Here is a 26795-nt window from a genome sequence, read left to right as displayed (position 1 = left end):
CCGATTCTTCGAATTACAACGGCCCACTGCCCGCCCTCTGGCTACGAGGTATTAAACTAGCAGGAGCCCTCATATTGTCTTAAAGTTCACTACAGATGGTATCGTTATTTATTAGGGGTTCAACAAACAACGGTATGATATATTAAAACAGCTCACCTTGTCTGATTGCCACGTGTTGTATAATAATTATAATCCCTAAATCAAATAGTAATATTACTGCCGAAACAGTAAATTAGATGAGTTTCTACAGATGTCACTCCCTGTATACACAACTCAAATATGAAAATAAATGACGTGCAAAGCAATATACTTCCCATCCTTGTTCTACTAAAGATTTGGTAAAGAATAACCACGAAATTTTATATAATGTTTTGTATATAAGGAGATTGAGCAAAACAAAATAAAAATACTCCATGGCGTTTATGTCGGAAATTCATATTTTTCGATTTTTTTTACTTTTTTATTTCACTCAAAAATGTAATATTGATCACATAAAGTAGGCAGGGCTTTGAAATAGAGAGAAATTGCGTGGCAAAAACAAGTAAAACACTGTCGAAACGAAACCGAACGAAATCTAACCTAACCTAATTATTACAGAAAACTTTAAAAAGTATAATATTTATGAACAGATGCGACTATTAAGGAGCCAACTTAAGAACTTTTCAATGGAAAAAACTCCTTCGGTTTATAAACATCTTAAAAATGGTGTGGAGGAAATAAATTTTTGCCAAAAAATAGATCACCAAGAACTTAACCATAAGACTCAAATATTAGAATACATGTCTAACCTAACCTAACCAGAAGGACCTGACCTGACCTACTATCCAGTGTGTAAACCTAACCTAACAAGACAAAAGCAAATCCAAAGGAACCTTTAGAACCAAACCTGAAATCGAAACGTCAAAAAAACTCGAACACAAATTTCCGGCGAAAACATTTTTTGGCTTTGTTTCCCTATACTGTATACAAGTCAATATAGAGTTCCATGGTTATCCTTTGCCGAATCTTAACCCTTATTCGTGTTGTGTGACTGGAAACACAAGGTACGTAACGAGAAGACTTTTAATATTGACTGCACTGAGGCAAACATCGCCATTACATGGGACTTGATAATGAAATGCAGATATTCTAAATTCCTGACCTCTCGTATGTCTATGGGAAAGGGTCGCGGAAAGGGGACGTGATTGCTGCCCGTATCATCATTGAGTATGACTTTGCTTGGGAGATTGGTATCCTCGCATCCCATGAGCAACGCTCTTGTGCATTATGCAGAAGACCCGACAGCCACACCCTTATCCACTACCTCCTAAGATGTCCCCACACACAACGCTTCCGTGACGCCTGCTGGACCACCACTCCACGACCCCCTGACGGAGACATGATGATCCTCCCCATACTGGCCAGATATTATGTAAATAACATTGATTATGTGTTAAAGGAATATCCTTCCTGTAGGTTATGTATCTAAGCTACTGCGCCGAGTAGCAACCTTGAATATAAGCTACTGTGCCGAGTAGCATTTATATATGTAATTACGTGGCATCACTGCACGTGTTATGTGGCAACATTGCCCCGAGGCTGCCATATGGCAATGCAGTCTCAGTCTGACTCTGTCGTCGTGCAAGGCACACGCTAGTCACTACTTGTATTTCTCCTATCCGTTAATAAATGGACTTCAGTGTTACCCGGTGTTTCCCTACCCATCACTGCCTTCTTCGGGGAACACTTGGAACCTTCATGGCGCAATGGGTAGGATTTGTGGACTTACAAGTGTCGTGAACAATGCCGAGACAGTTAACGTCTGCCGGTTGATGTGCGTGTCGACTCGTTGTGTTGCGCCGTCACAGTGCGTTTTAGTGATGGTGGTAGTGGCAGTGTCAGTGTATTAGTGTGTCTAGAGCTGAGAGTTGAGCAATGGCCTGTTTTTTGTGGTACCCACGGAGCACGCAGGCGTACACCCTTCTCGTGTGACATCCGCGGAGGCACTGACATTCTTGCCTCCGCGGCGGCTCCAGCCACCCGCATTAAGGCCACCACGATCTGCTCTCTCAGACACACACACACACACACATGCACTCACGGACAGAACAGTGGGCTCTGCGTTATTTCTGCGCTGTTTACGTCATATACATGTGGTTCGAGCTGATGAGGCGCCACTTTATATACTAAACAGCGCAGTTCAAGCATACTGAGATGGGCGGTAAGAAGGGACAACGTCAAGATGGGAGACACAACTCCCCACCACCTTCCCCTCCACCTCCAGTGACGGACATTGCCACAATTCTGAGGTGGATGGACGACAGGAACGAGAGACGTAGAGAGATGGAATTTCAGAGGGAGGAGATACGAAGAGAGGAGGAAAAGGCGCGTTTTGATGCACTATTGGCGACCCTAGCGCTAACGCACCCTCCCTCACTCGCAGGTATCGCACACCAAGGCGCCAGTACCCTCCCTCCTCCACCACACCAGTGTCCTCCAGGCGCTCTTGCTACTCCAACAGCTCCCAAGGCATCTGTTCAACCCCTACCCGCCCTCTCGCCAGACGTCACGTTTCAGCGTTTTCGTGAGTGGAGGCGGCGGTGGACAGATTACTCCACGATGGTGGACCTTGATAGCATGCCTCCAAACAAACAGCTCATCCAGCTGCGGATGTGTTTGTTGCTGGAGACCCAGAGAGTTTTGGGGCACACGTTGCAAGTGCCTCCCGATTCTACATCTTCAGTGACGGATGTGCTCGACCTTTTACAGGAGCACGTTAAAGGTCGGAATAATGAGGCTTTGCGTCGCCGTGCCTTCACCAGCTGCAAGCAGGCGGGGAATGAATCCTTTGACGACTTTTTTGTACGTTTGAAGAGTTTGTCGGAGGAGATCGACGTCTGCAAGGCGCACAGCCGGGAATGTGAGGAAGCCTGGATCAAGCACGGGATCTTGACAGGTGTCAGGCAAGAAGAGTTGGTGCAGCGACTCATCCCCCTGGACGCTTCCTCCACACTCCAGGTGGTAGTGACTGAATGTCGGTCATACGAGGCCACCAAGTCCGCCACCTCTGCCTTACGGGCCCCACCTGCTGTGAGAGCTATCTCACAGTACAAGAAGGGTAAGAAGGCGGCCAACAACGTGAAGGCTGCCGCACATACTTCCACGCCTCCGCCTAGTGCTTCCTGTGGCAGCTGTGGAAAGCAGCATGGCCCCAAGACATGCCCGGCCGCCGACGCACTGTGTCGTGGATGTGACAGTAAGGGCCACTGGTCTAACACAGACAGTTGCCCTGCAAGAGGCCACAAGTGTCAGGCCTGCAGTCGCTATGGACACTACGACAAGTGCTGCCGCCAACCCAAGCCCAAAAGCCCGAGACGAGGAGGAAAGCAGCGCACTTCTTTGGGGTGGTTCGCACGCAGCCCCAAGCAGCAGCTGAGTCACATCAGGAGGGTGGAATCGACCACATGCCCCAGGGCTACCCCTTCCCCTACCATCCGCGTCGCCGTCACACACGGTGATGTGTCGGGTCACATCGAGGTGATACCGGATACCGGCGCTGATACTACGGTGATAGGCCTGAAGCACCTCCAGAAACTGGGCCTCACCAAACGCAACCAGGGACCACCGCCGCAGCTGCAGTACTACAATGCGGACGGTTCCCAGATGCCGGACGCTGTGGGCTCCTTTCAAGCGGAGATTACCTACGGCGACAGGTCGTGTAACGGATGGTTGGACGTGCAGCCTACTCTCGCTACTCCTTTGTTGTCGTGGGAGCACTGCAAGGAGTTAGGCGTGGCGCCCAGAGACTTTCCTCAGCAGATCCCAGCTGCTCGGTACACCGCCAGCAGGGTGCACAAGTCAACGAGCGACGCTCCTGGCGCTGCCGCACAGAGCTGCCTAGAACCCTTCGTCCACTCCCGCCCCGCCTCCACCCAAGTCACTGCTGCTTCCTCTTCACAGCGAGACGTCCCCTTTAGCCGCTAGGGCCTACTTCCTGAAGGAGTACTCGGATGTGCTGGTGACGAAGGAGGCCCTATGGACCGCGCCACTGAAGGCTAGGGCGGGTCCGCCTATGAGGATACACCTGCGGGAAGATGCACAGCCGTTTGCCATACACACTCCCCGGTTGATCCCTCTCGCCTTCAGGGATTCAGTCAAGAAGGAACTGGATTCCATGGTGGCCCAGGGTGTCATCGTACCCGTTGGTGACGACCCGTCCCCTTGGTGCCACCCTCTAGTCGCTGTGGCTAAGACTAACGGTGGAGTGCGGATTACTACCGACTTGTCTAAGCTTAACAGCCAGGTGTCCCGTCCCGCCCACCCTTCACCCACACCTTTTGCAGCTATACGGAGTGTGGACGCGAAGGTACGGTACTTTTCGACAATGGACGCCCTCTGCGGTTACTGGCAGATCACACTGAAGAAGGAGTATCAGCCACTGACCACTTTCAACACACCTTACGGACGCTTCCGCTACTGCCGTGGCCCTATGGGATTCGCTGCTACGGGGGACGCCTTCTGTCTCCGTGGTGACATGGCACTTCAAGGCGTGACCAACTGCGTGAAGGTAGTGGATGATGTCCTCCTCTACGATAAGGACTACCTGACACATCTTCGCCTCATCGACGAGGTACTGACCAGGTGTAGGACGCACGGCATCACACTGAATGCCTAGAAGTTCGTCTTGGCTGCACCTGCAGTGTCTTTCTGCGGCTACCGACTCTCAAGGGATGGCATTGCTGCGGACCCGGAGAAAGTTCGCGCCATAGCGGACTTTGCCAAACCTGCCAACCTTACGGATCTCAGGTCTTTCATGGGCCTGGTGAACCAGCTGGCAGAATTTTCTCCTGACGTCTCCGCCGCTGCCGGGCCTCTCCGCCCCCTGATGAGCCCCAAGAGGGCTTTCACGTGGACCCCTGACTACGTCCTCGCCTTTCATAAGGTGAAGGAGGCCCTGTCAAGTCCACCTATCCTCGCTACTTTCGAACCCAGCGCTCCCCACCGTCCTCCAGACAGACGTCTCGCGCCTGTACGGGGTTGGTTACGCCCTTCTCCAGGATCACGGTGGAGGAAAGTACCGGCTCGTACAGTGTGGCTCTCGCTTCCTCACCGATGCCGAGTCTCGCTACGCTACCATCGAGCTGGAGCTGCTGGCAGTGGTATGGGCCTTATCGAAGTGCAAATTTTACTTGATTGGCCTACAGCACTTCGACCTCATCACAGACCACAGGCCCTTGGTCCCCATTCTTAACCACTATTCGCTGGACGCCATCGAGAATCCCCGCCTCCAGCGCCTGAAGGAGAAGATTTTGGCCTTCGTCTTCATCGCGGCTTGGCGCACAGGTAAGGAGTTGTGCATCCCGGATGCCCTCTCCCGTTCCCCAGTCAGCCGCCCGACACCTGAAGACGAGATGCTCAGCACCGAGGCCGGTTTCTCCGTCAGCAACATCGTCACTTTGCAGGCCGTACAGTCCCTCGCCAGCACCCAGGCCTCAGTGTCGCCACCCGACAGCGATCTGGCCCTTGAGGAACTACGGACCGCGGCATGCGACGACCCCTCCTACACTCAGCTCTTGGAGAGTGTGGGGACTGGGTTCCCTCGCGACCGTTTTGACCTCCACAACGCCCTACGCCCGTATTGGAAGATACGTGAGGACCTCTACGCAGATGGGGACCTCGTCCTGTACGGTGCCCGTGTGGTCGTCCCTGCAGCTCTCCGTCGTCGCGTTCTGGCCCGCTTACACAACAGCCATCGTGGAGCAGAGGCCACCAAGCGCCGCACAAGGCAGGCTGTGTACTGGCCCGGCATTGACGCAGATATCGTCAATACTGTCCGTGCCTGTGAGCCGTGCCAGATCATGCAGCCCAGTCAACAGCAGGAGCCCCTCTTGTGCGACGACGAACCCACCAGGCCCTTCAAGTCAGTGTCGGCTGATTTCTTCAGCACAGCTGGGAAACATTTCCTAGTTGTCGCCGACCGACTCTCTGGCTGGCCTGTGGTGGTAATCTGTGGCTCGGACACGACGTCCGCGGCCACCATTCGCCGCTTCCGGCACCTTTTTCGTGACCTGGGCGTCCCCATACGTCTGCGGACGGACGGTGGGTCACAGTTCACCAGCCGGGACTTCACAGGATTCCTGAAGCGTTGGGGAGTCCGCCACATCGTGTCAACACCCCACTACCCACAGTCAAATGGCCACGCTGAGGCTGCGGTCAAGACAGTCAAGCACCTCATCCTCAGGTGGCCCCTTCAGGCAACATAGACTGTGAGGCATTTGACAAAGGACTCCTGGAGTTACGTAATACTCCCACCCACACAGGACGCTCCCCTGCCCAGATCCTGTATGATCACCCTCTCCGCTCTTGCGTTCCTACACACGCCAAGGCCTTTGCGAAGGAGTGGCAGACTAGAGCCGAGAGCTGCGACCGCCGCTACACGTGCCCAGGACGCCAAGGCTCGGTATGACGACCGTGCCCGCCCTCTTCAGCCGCTGGAGATTGGTGCCCTTATCCGCGTCCAGGACCCGACGACGACACGTTGGGACAAGGTGGGCATAGTGATGGGCGTCGGCCGGTCGCGGGACTACAAGGTCAGGATGCCGAGCGGCCGTGTCTGGTGGAGGAACCACCGCCTCCTCCGGCCAGTCCCACCCCCTGCTGCTGGCCCCCTGACCGAGGACGAGTCCCCTACATCTCACGAGGATCCGCCCCACAGTGCACCTTGACGCTCGGAGCGACTTAGGACTAAGAAGTCCGCTCAAGACAAAGACTATGAGCGTGAGGGAGGGAAGGAGATGTAGGTTATGTATCTAAGCTACTGTGCCGATGTAGCATTTATATATGTAATTACGTGGCAACACTGCATGTGTTATGTGGCAACATTGCCCCGAGGCTGCCATATGGCAATGCAGTCTCAGTCTGACTCTGTGGGTCGTGCATGGCACACGCTAGTCACTACTTGTATTTCTCCTATCCGTTAATAAATGGACTTCAGTGTTACCCGGTGTTACCCTACCCATCACTGCCTTCTTCAGGGAACACTTGGAACCTTCACTTCCTTCCTTAGGCTTTAGTAAGCCCCTTTATAATATTTGCACTATATATACTTGTCACGCTTGCCAGATGTTTCTGGTGTCATTGTACAGGGGTACCTAGTGACAGCACTAGGATCCCGCTTCCTCTATCAAGGAATAAACAATTGAAATTGAAATTGATATTCTAACCCAGGCAAGCGGCCCGAACCGTGTCTTTGAGTGACCAGTGAATTGAATGAGAAAATCTATTTAATGTGGCCCGGGGTTCAAATAGATGTAGCCAGTTTATGGTGAGTAAAGCAATATTTATTAAAAGAATAATCTTCACGCATAATTCATAAGTTCGGCGCGATCTGTTTGATGGATTAACTGCTCTGTGGCAGCGGGTCACTTGTGAATTAACTAAGGTTGGGTAAGTCCAAGTGAGTCACGGGTGGTTGTCTCATTGTAGTTCCTTATGCACCAAGATTAACATAGACATTATTCTGGCGATTGCGTCTTATAAGTAAGAAAAATACTTTAAATATAGGAAAAATCAACGTATTCACAGATTACTTCATTCATCTTCTGTTAAATACCAAGAAACATTAACATTTTACTCAAAAAAATATGATTGATTTGTTTCATAAATGGGAAAAAGATTTTGATTGCTAATACAATATTAACATTACTTTTGCAGGGGCGGATCCGGGGGGGCCTGCGGGTCCGGAACCCCCCTTTTCATCAGAAAATTCCAATATTTTTTTCTTTAATATAGTATTGTACACGGGTATTTTTGTATAGTAAAAAGTAATTAATAATGACATCAGAATATCTCTTAATATCAAGTGCACATGGCTTCAAAATGGCCTCAAAATGCCTATGATATTGGTCTGATTTCAAAATAAAATTCTGGGGGCTTAAAGTCCCCCCCAGCTGGGTGGGCTCACTGTGCTCACCATGTTTCCCCACCCTCAACTTTTTGGACCCCCTCCCTTTCGAGATTCCTGGATCCGCCCCCTGTTTTGGGTTAGGTTAGGATATAAATTTCGCTGGGTTGCCCCGCAGAAAAACACATAAATTGTAATGCGGCCCATGACTGAGGAAAGGTTGCTCATGCCTGTTCTAACCTAACATAACCTGATCTAGGAAAGAGGCAACCTAACCTCACCCACCCCCTCTCAGGCGTGGAGCTTCCCGATGGGAAAGAGGGAAAAAACCCAAAATACATAACAACACTACTGCCAGAGTGAGTGAGTGTAACTATAAACAGTTTCATTAATAAAAATCGGTTAATATATAGGACTAACCCGCCGGGCTGCATAGCGCCGATGCGGTCATATCATCTCACGTCCAGAAATGCCTCAAATTTCACCATATCATTAGTAAGTTCTTTCTGTTAATATACCGGGGAAGTTAGCTAAGGTTGGGTAGGTTTGGTTGGTTAGGTCTGTTCTTCATAACCACAAATGTTAAGTGGCGTTTATTTAAAAAATATCCGTTTTTTAACATATTTCCACAAACTACAACCTTCCACTATAATATAACAATGAAAATCCGGCGTTTTTATAATTGTTTTCAATCAATTTCGCCCGCGGGTTAGTCCTATATAATTACCAAAATATCATAAACTAACGGATGCATTAGATGATGACAGTCTCCTCAACAATTGCATTAATTTCTTTTATACCAAAAACATTCACTTCCCTCAGCTCGACTTTCTCGCGGGTCCGACTAATTACCCAAATGAACCCAAATGTACCCAAATGTAGCCGCAATGAAGTCAAATATTGGTCCTACAAGCGTAAATCGGACTGCCAATCACTTCTCGACTAGTATTTGGTGTCACGAAGTCACAAAAAATTGGTAAACTTAATTTAATCTGAGTTAATAGATCGAGTGCATGTACCTAACCTAACCTAACCTAACTCAACTCAGATTAAATTAAGTTTACCAATTTTTTGTGACTTTATGACACCAAATACTAATCGAGAAGTGATTCACAGCCCGATTTACGCTTGTTGGACCATCATTTGACTTCATTGTGGCTACATTTGGGTACATTTGGGTAATTAGTCGGACCGACTTTCTCGCCCCTTCCACCAACTTCTCTTCCCTGACACTTTAGCATTAACTCCATCCTATATACTTTCTAAGAATTTTATCTAATAAGATATTTTAGTTTCAGTCATCTGGGAAATCCTAGGAATTTAACTATTAGAATCAATAGTTTAGACAATTCTAAGACAATTTTCTTCTATGACGTTTCCCTCGCAAACGATTTACGTATGCCGGGGTGGGGGTCGGAGCCCCCCAGTGAGAGGTCAGGTCAGGTCATTTGCGAGAGAAACGTCATAGAAGAAAATTGTCTTAGAATTGTCGAAACTACTGATTCCAATAGTTAAATTCCAACGATTCCCCGGATGACCGAAACTAAAATTTAACCAATAAAATTAATAACAACAACAACAACAACAACAACAACAACAATAATAATAATAATAATAATAATAATAATAATAATAATAATAATAATAATAATAATAAAAACAAAGATATCTTTACTTACCACTTCGGAGTACAGTATAGATCTGGGGGTTCACCAACAACAGAGAAGGTCAGGGCTGCCTTCAGTTGCGCACGACGTACGCCACAGGAATTCGCAGGGCGTTATAGGTTAAATTGAACGGTTGTGACGTCATTGTGCACTACAATAACAAACATGGGTGGTTGCTAGGTTACGCTTATCCTGTCTTGGTGGTGTCCTGCGGGAATAATGGCTTACCATGCAGTTATTTTCTTTATTGCAATGCCGTAATTATGTATACTTGATTCTTTGTAATACTTATTGCTTGTCAGTATATGTGTATACAAAACCGCAGCCACTTGAAATTATATGCTTTTTCTCCAGTGGCCATCTCTCTTTTTATAAACATCTCGGCACTACGGAGCTACCCAATCCACGGGCCGCAGTCTTCGTAGAGCTACGAAAATTCGTAGAGCTACGAAAACTTCAAATCGCCGACTACGCTGCCTTTCAGTTGAAAAGGTATTAATGTACTAGACTACGAACGCTATGAGCTGCACAAATGAACACAAACCAAGTCACAGGCTCTCAGCACCAGCAACTAACAGTGTATATCTAGGCTTAACACTGGTCAGTGGTCACCAAAGGTTAAGGAAGATAGGAAAGAGACCCGCTCGACGTGTGATTGAAATTTTGTTGAACAGTCGCTAGATGGCTCTGCGTTCTGACTCACATTCACAGCTCAGTAGCAGAGATGGAGTTTGTAAGCCCAACCACAGATGGCGGTTGAAACAGTTTAGGTTAAGTCAAACTCGGGAAGGTTACCGGACTCTTGATCCACAGTCAAAATCCCGTCGCTTCTAGTCCAGTCAATTCACCACCAAAGTAAGTCAAACTCATCACTAATTTCAATAGTAATATGTCTGTTATCTTTTAATGGGAAATTTTATCCTTATTAATATTAAAAATCAACCGAAATCAGACAAGTGGAACAGTTTCATTTTAGGAGATACTGACTAGGTGTGGCGGGAAACTTGACACTATATTTATGGTTTCGAATCACATATAAACATGAATAACACACTTTAAAAACTAATAACTTTCACTATAAACTGACTGAAATATCCGTATTTATTTTGTTTTTTTGCTCTTTAGTCTATTTTCCTTCAAATTTTATTTTAAAGTTAAGAAGAAACTTAAGAAATCTCGCTGAAGCAGAACATATAAAGGATCATACAGCTATAAAAGAGTAATCGAACAGCAGATTTACATCTTTTGACTATGTTTTGCCTAAAATATCCTGATAATTCTACTGCTTGTTGAGATATGGTATTGTATGTGAACAACATGACAAAAAGGCTGTGGTAAACAGCTAAAGTTCATTATTTCCCCATGCAATTTTTCTCCTAAAACACCTGGCCATTACGAAGTCGATTATATTAATATAAAAAATATTTTAATCTGCATCACTTCTACTAATTTCACTTATTTTAATTATGAACATCTTTTACATGGGTGATGATGTACTTTGCTTTTGTCATACATGTTCTGTGGACTGTGTTTGGTACTGGTAGAGTAGTTATAAATTCCAAACGTTTTGATGACTAATGCATTTAACAGAATAGTTTTATTGGTTTACATGTCACGATTATCGGGAGAACACTGAGGCACACAGAATCTTCTCAGTGATCTTTATGTGGTAAGGCGTTCCGATAGGTACTGTACTGGAGATGTTTGTCCTCAATAAGAAACCTGAAGACAACTGGGAGACTGACCAGAGAACCAGGAATAACAAAGAACCAGAGAGTCATATTGTAGGTTATGTATCTAAGCTACTGTGCCGAGTAGCATTTATATATATATAATCACGTGGCAACACTGCACGTTATGTGGCAACATTGCCCCGAGGCTGCCATATGGCAAGGCAGCCTCAGTCTGACTGTGTGAGCCGTGCATGGCACACGCTAGTCACCACTTGTATTTCTCTCATCCATAATAAACGGACTTCAGTGTTACCCGGTGTTTCCCTACCCATCACTGCATTCTTCAGGGAACACTTGTAACCATCATGGCGCAGTGACTAGGATCTGTGGACTTACAAAGTGTGTGAACTATGCCGACGGTTACATCAGCCGGCGATGTGCCCGTCGACTCTTAGTGTGTTGTGCTGTGTTTCGCCGCGATGTGCAGTGTTGGGCCGTCACAGTGCTTTTTAGTGACGGTGGCAGTGTCAGTGTCAGTGTATTAGTGTGTGTCTAGAGCCGAGAGTTGAGCATTGGCCTGTTTTTTTGTGGTACCCACGGAGCACGCAGGCGTACACCCTTCTCGTGTGACATCCCCGGAGACACTGACTGTCTCACCCCCACCCCCGCCGCGTCTCTAGCCACCGGCATTAAGGCCACCACGAAGTGCTCTCTGAGACACACACACACACACACGCACGCACGCACTCACTCACGGACAGAACAGTGGAGACTCTGCATTATTTCTGCGCTGTTTATGTCATATATATGTGGTTCGAGCTGTTGAGGCGCCACTTTATATACTAAACAGTGCAGTCCACGCACACACAAAGATGGGCGGTAAGAAGGGACAACCTCAAGATGGGAGACACGACTCCCCACCACCTTCCCCTCCACCGGGCACAGACTCTCATCCTCCACCTCCAGTGACGGACATTGCCACAATTCTGAGGTGGATGGACGACCGGGACGAGAGACGCAGAGAGATGGAACTTCAGAGGGAGGAGACACGAATAGAGGAGGAAAAGTTGCGTTTTGAGGCACTATTGGCGACCCTGGCGCTAACCCACCCTCCCTCACTCGCAGGTAGCGCGCATGAAGGCGCCAATATCCTCCCTCCTCCACCACACCAGCGTCCTCCAGGTACTCTTGCCTCCAAACAGACAGCTCCCAAGGCATCTGTTCAAACCCCACCCGCCCTCTCACCAGACGTCACGTTTCAGCTTTTTCGTGAGTGGAGGCGGCGTTGGACAGATTACTCCACGATGGTGGACCTTGACAGCATGCCTCCAAACAAACAGCTCATCCAACTGCGGATGTGTTTGTCGCTGGAGACCCAGAGAGTTTTGGAGCACACGTTGCAAGTGCCTCCCGATTCTACCTCTTCAGTGACGGATGTGCTCGACCTTTTACAGGAGCATGTTAAGGGTCGGAATAACGAGGCTTTACATCGCCGCGCCTTCACCAGTTGCAAGCAGGCGGAGAACGAATCCTTTGACGACTTTTTTGTACGCTTGAAGAGTTTGTCGGAGGAGATCGACGTCTGCAAGGCGCACAGCCGGGAATGTGAGGAAGCCTGGATCAAGCACGGGATCTTGACAGGTGTCAGGCAAGAAGAGTTGGTGCAGCGACTCATCCCCCTGGACGCTTCCTCCACACTCCAGGTGGTAGTGAGTGAATGTCGGTCATACGAGGCCACCAAGTCCGCCACCTCTGCCTTACGGGCCCCACCTGCTGCGAGAGCTATCTCACAATACAAGAAGGGTAAGAAGGCGGCCAACAACGTGAAGGCTGCCACACGTTCTTCCACGCCTCCGCCTAGTGTTTCCAGTGGCAGCTGTGGAAAGCAGCACGGCCCCAAGACATGCCCGGCCGCCGACGCACTGTGTTGTGGATGTGACCGTATGGGCCACTGGTCTATCACAGACAGGTGCCCTGCACGAGGCCGCAAGTGTCAGGCCTGCGGTCGCTATGGACACTACGACAAGTGCTGCCGCCAACCCAAGCCCAAAAGCCCGAGACGAGGAGGAAAGCAGCGCACTTCCCTCGGGGTGGTTCGCACGCAGCCCCCTCCAGATGGCCCATGCAGCCCCAAGCAGCAGCGGAGTCACATCAGGAGGGTGGAATCGACCACACGCCCCAGGGCTACCCCTTCCCCCACCATCTGCGTCGCCCTCACACACGGTGATGTGTCGGGTCACATCGAGGTGATACCGGACACCGGCGCTGATACTACGGTGATTGGGTTGAAGCACCTCCAGAAACTGGGCCTCACCAAACCCGGCCTGGGACCACCGCCGCAGCTGCAGTACTACAATGCGGACGGTTCCCAGATGCCAGACGCTGTGGGCTCCTTTCAAGCAGAGATCACCTACGGCGACAGGTCGTGTCATGGATGGATCGACGTGCAGCCTACTCTCGCTACACCCTTGTTGTCGTGGGAGCACCTCAAGGAGTTATGTCTGGTGCCCAGAGACTTTCCCGAGCAGATCCCAACTGCTCGTTACACCGCCAGCAGGGTGCGTGAGTCGACGAGCGACGCACCTGGCGCTGCCACACAGAGCTGCCCAGAACCGGCGTCCACTCCCACCCACACAGGACGCTCCCCTGCTCAGATCCTGTATGGTCACCCTCTCCGCTCATGCGTTCCTTCACACGCCAAGGCCTTTGCGAAGGACTGGCAGACCAAAGCCAAGAGCAGTGACCGCCGCGCCGCTTCAAGTGCCCAGGACGCCAAGGCTCGGTATGACGACCGTGCCCGCCCTCTTCAGCCAGTGGAGATTGGTGCCCTTGGCCGCGTCCAGGACCCGACGACGACACGTTGGGACAAGGTGGGCATAGTGATGGGCGTCGGCCGGTCGCGGGACTACAAGGTCAGGATGCCGAGCGGCCGTGTCTGGTGGAGGAACCGCCGCTTCCTCCGGCCAGTCCCACCCCCTGCTGCTGGCCCTCTGACCGAGGACGAGTCTCCTACACCTCACGAGGATCCGCCCCACAGTGCAACTCGACGTTCGGAGCGACTTAGGACTAAGAAGTCCGCTCAAGACAAAGACTATGAGCATGAGGGGGGAGGGAGATGTAGGTTATGTATCTAAGCTACTGGCAACACTGCACGTTATGTGGCAACATTGCCCCGAGGCTGCCATATGGCAAGGCAGCCTCAGTCTGACTGTGTGAGCCGTGCATGGCACACGCTAGTCACCACTTGTATTTCTCTCATCCATAATAAACGGACTTCAGTGTTACCCGGTGTTTCCCTACCCATCACTGCATTCTTCGGGGAACACTTGTAACCATCACATATGACTGTTGTCGAATCTAGCATGTGTAGAGGTGAAACATAACATGCAAGATTTTACCCCTGTAAGTTTCAACACCATCGATTAACATAAGAACATGTTCCAAGTACATGAAGAGCGCGATGTTCACGATTCCGAGAAACTTATCTCCTTTCTACCTTCTAGATCCCCATTTCCATCACTTATAACACTATACAGTAGGGTGTGTCAATTTAGGGGGTGAACTGGCTAAATTGAAAATCGAGTAATTTGGTAGCAATTTATTGTAGTCTTTAAGCATGCAAAACAATATTCTGGCATAAATTTTTTTTTAATAAGTCCTACCTACATCAAATGGATTTTTAAATGTACATATTTGTGAATTTATAACATAACCAGCGTTTGCACACATGTTACTGTTTCAAGTTTCAAATTATTATATTTTATTATCCGTAGTCTATTTGAAAGTAACCAATGCCTTCATACTCTCTTTGCTTTGGTTTCTTGTCATCAGTAGTCTGCTTGCTATTTGTGCTTTGATGTAACCTTCTCGCCTCTCGTGGCTGTAAACATGGCCCGCTGCTTCTGTGACCATTTTCACACATCTCTCCACACTTTGAGTGTGGGAAGGCCACTTCGGCACCTGCATTGGAGTCTCTTTAAGGTTTCTCAATTCTTGGCTAGTTAGACTTGTTGTCAATGGTGGCTCTAAGACTTCCAAACTCAAGTCAACCAATTCTGACAATTTGGTGGCATTGACGTTTATTGGGGGAACTTTTCTTGAATGAAACGAACAGTCTCCCAACTGGTCGTCATCTATTAGCGTTCCTCTAATCTTTAGAATGACTTCTACAGCCTCGGTTCGGAGATTGGTACATTGACTGCAAAGCATTGCTTGCAAAACTGCTTCTGATCGAGCATACCAAGCGGACCTTCTTGCCACAGGTAACACGATGTCCCTCACTACCTTCCTCTGTGTTCTTACTAGCTGCAATTGAAACAAAAGGTGATTGGGCCCATCCACCCACATAGGATTAAGTTTCACACTAAACCACTGGGGAAGATAAACTCCAATAATAAATTCAACAATTAACCTCAAATTCTTCAGCACTTTGCCCTTCAATTCGTGTTTGGAAATCCAAATCCTGCAGAAACGAAGAGCTGTAGTTAACCAACGGCTGTGACTGACAGGTCCAATCTCCAAGAGAGCCAATGACTGAGGCACTTCTCCTGATCTTATTGCTTGGGCAATACGATAAGCATAGGATTGATCTGTGCTGAGATCTTTGATGACTCCTTCAGACAACGCCGGAAGGGGAGGGCCAACTTCGACCTTTGGAAAGGTTGTATTTATTTCTAGTTGTGTTGCTTCATCCAGCATGATGCCAAGGGGACCTGACCACTTGTTGTTGCTCTTTGTAGGACCATCAAGTTCCTGGATGAGATGACGAAGAGGTAGCTCGCCTGTATGTAAATCACATACAATCCAAACAAGTCTTCTTCCTAGTTTTTTCTCTAAATGCGTCATTACACCCCCCTGCCATCCGGTGTTCACTGCAGTTGAATCTCCACCAACAGCCTGCAGTGAACTGCCAAGTCCTCTCTCCTGAACCCAACATAAAATATGATCAGCAATGACCTCTGCATGTTTCTTCCCTTCTACTTCAGTTTCGGGAGCAAAGTGAAACAAAAACCGACCACCAGGCTCAGAACAGACAGAGTAGTGTTCTTCTTTGATGAGACCTGGAAACTTTCTGTTCACTCCCTCTACTTCTAGCAAAACTTTTGTGTCATCTATTCTTCCATCAAACAAAAGACAGGAGAGCCCTCCCTCGCTTAAATCTTTTTCATGCTGATCAGATATTTCCTTCATTATTTTTTCTTGTGCTCTTCTAATTTTATTATGATCTATCACCAAAGATACATCCTCTCGGCTGATGAGGCCTGCATCTATCCAAGCGGCAGTTGCAATTTCTGCAGCCTCACGAAGTCCAGCATGGTGGCGAATACTAGCTAAAGCAATGTTTGAAATATTTCTTGTGTTGTATTTCATTTTCTTTGGTAAAGGTTCAGATGGCTCTTTGGAACTATCATCTGATGTTGCTTCCTGTTCATCAGAAGAACTATCAAAGAAGTGATAAACATCTTGACACAGCTCTTCCTCTCTTTGGATGGCTTCTTCACTCTTCATTTTCTTCTTTGAACCCCATATCTGTGCATACTTTATAAATTCAAGCTCTAAAACAGGGATCTTCTTTTCACGAGGACAACCACAATCAATGTGGGAATTATTTTCTCTCTTACCTGAGTGAGAACAGTTGGATTCAGAACATAATTGTATGGAGCACTTGCAGGTCAAAATGTCAAACAGAGTATCAAGTGTGTGCAGAAATTCATTTTTCCTGGCCAAGTTTCCTTTACCAAGTGATGTTTCAACTGCTTTGTGCCATAATTTCGTTAGTTTTAGCTCAATAGTTCGACACTGATTAATCACAGGTGGTTTGAATAGTGCATTAGCTTTTGTCCATTGATGCAGAAGAGGGACTATCATGTCATTTATGAGTTCTTTATCTGTATAGTTCCTTCTGTCCTTTGCATTTTTTTCTCGAAGGAGTAACCCTAATCTTAGCATGTCTCTCACTGTTGGAAGTTCTGATACAGGAAGCTCCTTCCCTTTACCAACTAGCAGGCTCAAGTGGGTTGACAACTGACTTCTTGTCTTCAATTTTGACATCTTCACACTATCTGACAAATAGAAAAATATTTCAATGTTTCATAATTCAATTGTTGTTTCAAAAAATATCAATTTGTTTATCAAAAATGCTGTAACAGAAATAACATAATAATTTCTTAGAACATAATGTTTTATACAATGATATAAGTAACTGCGACAATCAATATGCCCTACTTACAATAATTAAAATGTAGAATTCGTCTGGTAGAGTAGGTGCAAGTGCAATGAGAGCAAACCACCGTCTATGATATCTAGAAGGAGAGTGAGCCGGGCGCCTTATCCTCACGCTTGGTACAAGTCAAAACAAGAATTAAACTGTCCCACACGGAGAGCCTGTTCATGTTCATGTTCTGACATGCATATTGTACACAAGCTATAGAACCATAAAATACTCCATAATCCATATGCTTACATGAGATTAGTTAATATCAAGTGAATAATTCTAATCAAGTCTCATTAATTTGTTGAAATACTGATATTTGAAATTTTAAGGTATAATTGATGTAGGTGAGGGTTATTTCAATTCATTTTTGTTTGCTAATCTCAAGTTTAGACATAAAGAGGCACAATATTTTGACTACCAAATTTGATTTTTAACATGTTGACAAAATTGACACACCCTACTATACAGTATTGATATAGGTGTTTGTGCTGCAGATAACTTGAATGCTGACATAGTTGTTATTGTATGGGATGCTGAATGGGATGCTGGGTCAAAATATCATTGAATACATCTTTAAGAAGGGAAGTCAGGCCATTAGCAAGGCGAAGAAATCTACTGTACGTGTTGGTTCTGAGTCTGTATCAATCGATCCTCAACCGCTTTTTCAGTGACTAGTTACAGTTGGCACAAACACTGGTGAATTGGACCCAGTGTTCCAACATGAGCTTTTCAGCTACCCTCCAACTCTTTTCACTTCACAGCACGTACTACTGAAAGAGCTGACAAACCTCCACTGGCCGATGCTTTGTGGAAGTAAATGCCTAACAGAGAAGACGGGCTTACCTAAAAATATCCAATTACATTCTTTATTGTGATTTTCCTCTTCATCGAGTTCCTTGGGATGCTATATTAAATTATTTTATTCGCCTTGTTACAGAAAAATTTAGTCAGGCTACCCTTTATAAAGTGAAAAAGTGCGTGTAATACCTTTTTCCTAAAACCTGTGAAAGGAGCCATGAACATACATATTGTCATCTGATATTGCTTGGTCACTCTCATTGCCTGTTGAAGTAACATATTTTGCTCGCTGTTGCATGCTTTTCAGAATTTGTGTGTTAAATAGAAATATTACTGTAGTGAGCAAAATGTCCAACTTATTAAAGTAATGATGTGTACAGTATGATACTTGTATAATGAATAGCTTTACACAGTTTTTATGTAACTGGTATTATTTTTGTGTGAATATTATTTCACCATACCATATAATAATCTCTATTTGTTTACTGTAAGTGTATCAAAGCCTTTTGTCTTAACAGGAACTACATTATATGAGCAGACGATCTCATATACAGTACAATATTTTTTTTAAGTCGTGTATACTGCAGTGTAGTGTAGTGGGGGTGCTGGTGGTAGAGTGGTACCGCTCTTGCCTTCGCAAGCGAGATGTCACGGGTTCGATTCCCGGGCCGGTGGAAGTTGTTTGGACACACTTCCTAGCCCCCATTAGTCCCTGCTCACCTAGCAGTAAAGTAGGTACCTGTTGTAAGTCGAAAGTTGCGAATTCGTATTCAGGGACAAGTTGTTGGAGCTTCCAATAACTTGATGACACAAACCATTGACTCTTAAGGCTTCTATGCCCTTGACTCTTCAGGCTTCTACGCCCTTAACTCATGAGACATAAAGGCAAGCATGAACTTAGCATGCTTCCCTGTTGGGCACTGTAAACGCTTCTGCGCTTCACCTTACACAAGGATGTAGGGGAGTGCCCAATAAAAAAAAAAAAAAAAAGTGTAGTGTAGTGTGAAATACAATATATCAGTCTGCTAAGATAACATCACCATTATAACTTTTATTACCATTATTATTTTAATTATTAACATGCATTTGCATACCTATCCTTAACGTAAATCCCTTTTACTTCCACTCTTTTCCCAGGTTGGGTATACCCCCTCTACCGAGTGTTCCACAACCTGACTGGGGAACCGAACCTAGTAATCACAATCAAAATCACATATCCAAATAAAAACAAACTATACAACCTCTTATGGTCACTGTATGGAATGTCAGGACCCTTCTGGATACTGGTACAAATGAGTGTCCTGAAAGAAGACCTGCCCTTGTGGCAAAAGAGCTGGCTAGGTATAACATCGACATCGCAGCCATTAGTGAGTCCCGGCACCCAGATGAGTGTCAACTCACGGAACGGAAGTCTGGATATACCTTCTTCTGGAAGGGTAAGCCTGCTGCAGAGAGAAACCGCATTTATAGAGTTGGCTTTGCCATCCGCCTACGCATCCTACACAGACTAACTGAAATGTGACGTCTATTAGGATTAACGAGCGCCTCATGACGCTTCAAGTCCCACTAAATCACTCACGTCATGACTTTTTCATCAGTGCATATGCCCCAACACTGGATGCAGAGGATGACATCAAGGAGGCCTTTTACACCGACCTCGAGAGAGTGCTAGCCTCTATCCCCAGAGAAGACAAGGTTGTGCTCTTTGGCGACTTCAATTCCAGAGTTGGCAGAGATGCTAACATATGGCAGGATACCATAGGGAGAAATGGACTAGACAAGTGTAATCCCAGTGGCCTACTCCTCCTCAGAAAGGGTGCTGCACACAACCTCACTATCACCAATACCTTGTTTAGGCAGGCCAACAAGTTCAAAGGTTCGTGGCATCTCATTGACTACATCATTATCAGAAAATTAGATCGCCGAGATGTCCTCATTACCCTTGCCATGCGTGGCTCAAACTACTGTGACACTGATCATTTGCTTGTCAGAGCCAAGCTCTCACTTCACGTCGCCCCAAAACGGCGAAGGCAGCAAGCCTCCAAAAGAGGTTTTAACACTAAGCGTCTGGAGAACCCAGCAGTAGCACATGCTTTTAGAGAGCAGCTCGAACGTGGGCTGATATACAACCCAATAGCAAACAACGCAAATCCCAGTGCCAAATGGGATATTCTCAACACTGCCATGAAAAAAAGCCTGCAGAGAGACCCTCGGCCATATCGAAAGAATACATCAAGACTGGTTTGATGAAAATGACCCGGCACTCAATGTAATCATCGATGATAAACGTGCTGCGTTTACTGATTGGCAGAACAACCCTCAGTCTCGGACCAAAGGTGATACTTTTCGCAAGAAGAAAGCGGCGGCCCAGCGGGTACTTCGCAATCTAAAGAACGATTAATGTAAAAATCAAGCATGTCAAATACAAAAATTTGCAGATCAGCACAAGAAGCGCGAATTTTTCAATTCCATTAAAACATTGTATGGGCCAATCACTCGTGGCGAAGCCCCCCCCTCAGCTCACCCGACGGTAACTTCATAATTAAAAACGATGAAGGTTTCCTTCAGCGCTGAAAAGAGCACTACCATTCACTGCTCAACTGAAACAACGACTTGGATGTCCTGTCTACCCAGCAGGTCCCTCAGCATCCAGAGCTGACACCTCTCAGCTATCCTCCATCCCTGGATGAGGTAGCTACTGCCGTCAAACAGATGAAAAATAACAAAGCCTCAGGGCCTGATGGAATCCCAGCCGAGGTGTATAAAGCAGGGAGGACGTCTGCTTACCAGCCATCTCTGCTCTCTCCTGGAGAATATATGAGAAAAGGAGGAAATCCCCCAAGCTCTTAAAGACCGTCGAAAATATTGTAAGAACAAAGGAGACCGGTCAGACTGTGGCAACTACCTCAGGATTTCGTTTCTCTCCGTAACTGGCAAGACTATCGCCTGAGTCCTCCAAACCAACTTCTCCCTGAGGCAGGAAATTTCCTCTCAGAATCTCAATGTAGCTTTAGACCATTACGTGGCACCACTGACATGATCTTTGCTGCCCACCAGATACAGGAAAAGTGCAGAGAACAACACCGTGACCTGTACATGGCATTCATCGACCTAACCAAGGCCTTCGACTCAGTCAACAGGGAAGCCTTCTGGTGGACCCTCAGCCGATTTGGCTGCCCACCAGAATTCATCGCAATTGTGAGCCAACTCCACGATGGCGTGAACGGAAGTGTCCTGTACAACGGCAACAAAGTCTGAGTTCTTCCCCATCCAAACAAGGGTTAAACAAGGGTGTGTACTGGCACCAATTCTCTTTTCCATTTTCTTGGCTGCCTTCCTTACTCGTGCCAGTGCCAATTTCGCCGGCGTGGTGGACATCGAGTACTCCAGGAAAGAAGAAAGGTGTCGGCAGCTTCCGTTACTAAATTTCAGTATGCAGACGACCTCACCCTTGTTGCTCACACTGAGCACGACCTAGAGGAGATCCTGAACACCTACGCAAATGCGTATGCACACTTTGGCCTTGAGGTGAATAGTTGTAAGACTCAGATTCTCTTTCAACCTTCCCCTGGGTCAGACACACCTCCACCATCCATCCAGCTTAATGGTACTACCCTTTATAATATTACCCACTTTCGGTATCTCGGCTCCCGCCTCTCCACCACCGCAGACATCGATTAACAGATTCAGCATCGGATCAGATGTGCATCTCAAGCCTTTGGCAGACTCCGAAACCGTGTCTTCAGCTGTAGGGAGCTGAAATTATCTACAAAGCTGCATGTTTATCGAGCAGTGGTCCTCCCCACCCTGCTATATGGCAGCGAGACCTGGGTCACATACAGGAGGTACCAACATATTCTACGTTTCATCCTCCGATTTCGCTGGGAAGACAAGAAAACAAATGCCAGTATTCTTGCTGACACCAAGTGTAGGAGCATCGAGGCTACCATTATCCATGAACTACTACGCTGGACTGGCCATGTTACCCGCATGGACGACAGTAGACTGCCAAAGCGGTTACTTTACAGTCACCTAACGAATAGTAAACGTAACGCCGGCGGGCAATTGAAAAGGTATAAGGATAGTGTTAAGACAAATCTGAAAAAGTGCCAAATCGACCCCCTCACCTGGGAGTCGACTACTCAACACTGTAACGCATGGAGGAGCACCCGCGAGAAGGTGTCAATACTTTCGAGTTAGCTCGACTGCAAACCGAGGCAGAGAATCACCAACGCCGGAAAACCGACGCCACCGCCCCTCCCGCACTAGATGCAGCCCTCCACATGTGCAATGAATGTGAACAATGCTGCGGGTCCCGTAACGGCCTCGCCGTGAAGGCCCTCACTCCTCCTCCGACAGGGAATGTCCCAAGTGGAGGGAGGAGTGTAGGGTGGCTAAGCTGCGAAGCAAGAAAAAACTGAGCTACAAGGAGGCTCTCCTTGTAGTGAAGACCAAAGAAAGGAAGAATCAAGACCCCAACAAGACCACAGAAAAGAAGCCAGAATTAAACAATGTCATGATCGTAATGACGGCTAACCTGTTAAACTAATGATCCATATTACGCTTACACTTCCATAAAACCTTCCGAGTCTCCCAGTGGAAATGTCTGCCGTTCTCTCTGTTTCCTTGATGACGTCATCGAGTTGTCGTTTGTTTGTTGACGGAAGTTTGTAAACTCTTTCTGCTACCGAGAACCTGTAAACTTTTTTATTCACCTAGGATTAGCAGAGACTGATAATCATAGTGAAATTGTGGTAGGGAGGTTAACTGAGGAATTTGTTAATATTCTGAAGGGAACTTTTAAAATCTGCCTCGGGTGTTGTAGCAAAGCGTTGCGTGTTGGGACCTGTTGCCATCCAACCTTTTGTAATCAATTTAATTCTTGCTTTTGATAGCTCAGTCAGAGCATTGTTGGTAAAGATAATAGTAGGGAATGAAGCTGAGTTCGTAGTCTCAGTTACAAACGTCAGAGTGTTACAGTAACGTAATTCAGTGAAATGGTTGAGTAGGTGGAATCTGTGACTTAAGCGGGGGTGGAAGGCGGCGGTTGGTTTTTCAAATCAGTGAGCAGCCATGCTTGCCTCCCACAGGTAGGTCACTCCACCATCTCCGTGTTGTAATTCGCCATTTGTAAGTGATTTGACCTAATTAATAGTTTGAGTACAAGTGTTAAAGTAACGTAGTTAATGTGCTTTGAGTGAAGTATTTTATGTCCTTAGTTAATGTCCCTTTGAAACGTTGAGGTTCGTTATGAACCGTCAGTGAGCCGCCACACTTCCCTCATACAGGTCCCTAACGCAGCCTAGGCCGTGTCTGTAGCGTGGATGACGCATCCACTAGTCTTGGGAGATGTCTGAGGTCCAGTGGAGCCGGGTGTCACCCTTGAACCCCGACTGTCAGAAGCTCCACTACCACCCATGGGCCCCATAGGGGGTAGTATTCCCCTAACGCCCTGCCCCTGTGGTGAACCCGGATCTTCAAGCCCCCAAACTACTGCCAGCCCCATCATTGGTGGATGAGTACAGTACATAACTCGTTGGGGCTGTTGGTGTGGTGGTGTTAGTCCAACGGAATTATCGGGGTCTTGGAAAGTGTCACTTGGTGATGAGACTCCCATGGCGGCCGCTGGAGTGTTGCCCCTGGGGTATTGAGTGTTGTACTGGCAGGTGCCACTGGTTTTATTGGTACTAAGGTGCTGTAAGAGTTTATGTGCGTTTTGGTGTGGGTACACCCAGTAGTAGTGCAAGTAAATTGAGCCTGAGGGCATGGTACCAGGAGTTCCTGTTTTGGGTGCATACAACGTCCTTTCTGTAACCATTTTTGTGTTTAATAAACATTGTATTTGTATGTGGGTCTATGATTCACCTATAGTATTCACCGTTGTTCTCTCCCTAATACTCAATACTATATTTACATGTACCCATGAGCCTTCCTCCTCACGTCACGCTACCAGGTCAGAGTATCAACGTAAGTAATATGAGTGCCAAGCCCTCGCATGGTGGCAGCTAGTTGTTGTTCATACCCCCCCCCCCTTACAATAAGACCAAAGAAAACGATTTTGTAACATTAACATCAACACTGTTTTTGGACGTTTACGAGAATACACCAGAACAAGACCAAGAAGAAGAATGGCAATTGAAAAGTAAAAAGAACAAAAGGAAGAAATCCAAAGAAAATGACTCCGCAAACAAACAGCTTCGGCCGAATTAGCCAAACGGCGAAGTAGCAAGTAATCCCCAAACAACCTTCAACCGTGAAGGCCATTCTACTCAATGATCTCAAATCAACAAAGCCTCTCAACTAGCTCCTCACCACACAGCAACTCCCTAGCACTGCATTGTACATACTATATATATATATATATATATATATATATATATATATATATATATATATATATATATATATATATATATATATATATATATATATATATATATATACAGTATACAGAAAACGCCATTGTGAGTTTCCCTTCTTACCTCCATCCTTAGTGCAAGATCTCCTACGTGTACCTATGTATGTGAGCCACACAAAGCGAAAATAGACAAACACACTCAGCACGCACGAAGCCCTTGATCTGGTCTCCAGAGAGTGTGATTCATTTCGTTTCCTTCTTTCAACTGCGAAAACAAAAGCCATGTGGCACGGTCGTGTTGTACCTCCACCCCTTCTCTTATCAGGAACGCCCTTGGACTGGGTTAATGAGACAAAATACCTGGGTATGTATGTATGTAACTCGCACACGTCAGATACCTGAAGTACGCTATCTTCGACATCATGCTTTCGGCTCCTCGCTCCCCTCTCTACCATGTGCAGGGGTTCCCTTGGTGCCACCATCCCTGTACTTCTCACCGTTGTCCGTTCCTGTGTCGACTACGCCGCCCCTGCCCTCGTCAACATTAGTCGGACTGCTGTCAACCGTCTGGAAGTTATCCAGAGGAAAACTGCTTGTATCATCCTTGGGGCTCCTCAGTGGACACGCTCTACTTCTCTACATACCGAACTTGGTCTTTCCCCCTTACAGGATCGTGTCCAGGAGTTTTACCTAAAAACTACCGTTTCCATTCTACGGGATCCTCGGGGCAACTATGTCCAAGCCAACTTGACTCCTTCTGTCTGAGGCCGACCTCCATCTAGAAGACAGTGGCGAGGGTCACTCATCCGAGCCCTTCAGGATCACGACCTCTTGCCTGATATTGTTGTCGCCCCTGCTGTTGGTTCGTCTCATCCCTGGCTGGATTTTCAACCTGAAGTGATTGCCCTCGGTGGACCGCTCCCGAAATCCCACGTGAACCCTGTTATTCTCTGCAAATACCACCTCTCCAGGATCGCCCACTGGTCCCCTACACTAATGGCTCTGTTGACCCCGCTACAGGTCGGGCCGTGGCTGGTGTCTACATCTCCCGTCCTGATGCCCCTGAGCCTATCAAACTTTCTCTCAGAGTTTCTGACGGGCATCCTCCACTCAGGCTGAACTGATAGCCCTCCTTGCTGCCCTTCGCGCTGAGGAAGAAGCAGATGGTTTCTGCCCCTTGCTTGTCTGCTGCGATTCCAGGTCTGCTCTCGACGGGATCGCATTTGGATCAGGGGAAAATAAGGACCTCATCCTCCGAATACGAGGGTTAACATCCACACTTCAGGATGCAGGCCGTCCTGTGACATTCCTATGGATACCCAGTCATGTCGGTATCTTGGGGAATGAGGCAGCAGATGGCCTTGCCAAGACTGGCTGCAACAAGGCCACACCTGACTACGTTGTTCCTCGAACACTTTTACAGCTTAGACCCAAATTCGCCGCAAACAGAGAGAAGCTCGGAAGCAGCCATCCCCCTGGACTCCCCGCCCACCTGGTACGATGTCCTCCGTAAACTTCCTGACCTCTCGTATGTCTATGGGAAAGGGTCGCGGAAAAGGGACGTGATTGCTGCCCGTATCATCATTGGGTATGACTTTGCTTGGGAGATTGGTATCCCCGCATCCCCTGAGCAACGCTCTTGTGCATTATGCAGAAGACCCGACAACCGCACCCTTATCCACTACCTCCTAAGTGTCCCCACACACAACGCTTCCGTGACGCCTACTGGACCACCACTCCACGACCTGACGGAGACACGATGATCCTCCCCATACTGGCCAGATATTATGTAAATAACATTGATTATGTGTTAAAGGAATATCCTTCCTTCTTTAGGCTTTAGTAAGCCTCTTTGTAATATTTATTTATACTGTATATACTTGTGACACTTGCCAGATGCTTCTGGTGTTATTGTACAGGGCTACCTAGTGACAGCACTAGGATCCTGCTTCCTCTATCAAGGAATAAACAATTGAAATTGAAAAGTGAAATTGACAAACTCAAAGAGGGTGACTACCGGCCACACATACAGTACGCTACAATATCACCCGTTGTAGTGACTATAATTATAGAGACTAGCAAGTCCATTACATAGGTTTGATTAGTTATGTTGATAAGGCTTTTGCAGGTAAAATTCGATTAGATTGGTTAGGTTAACCTAATTATCCTAACCTAAAAATACCTCACCTACTTAACGTAACGA

Source organism: Homarus americanus, unplaced genomic scaffold, assembly GCF_018991925.1.
Source record: "Homarus americanus isolate GMGI-L3 unplaced genomic scaffold, GMGI_Hamer_2.0 scaffold39675, whole genome shotgun sequence".
In the NCBI taxonomy this organism is placed as follows: Eukaryota; Metazoa; Arthropoda; class Malacostraca; order Decapoda; family Nephropidae; genus Homarus; species Homarus americanus.
Note: the sequence above shows the minus strand (reverse complement) of the source record.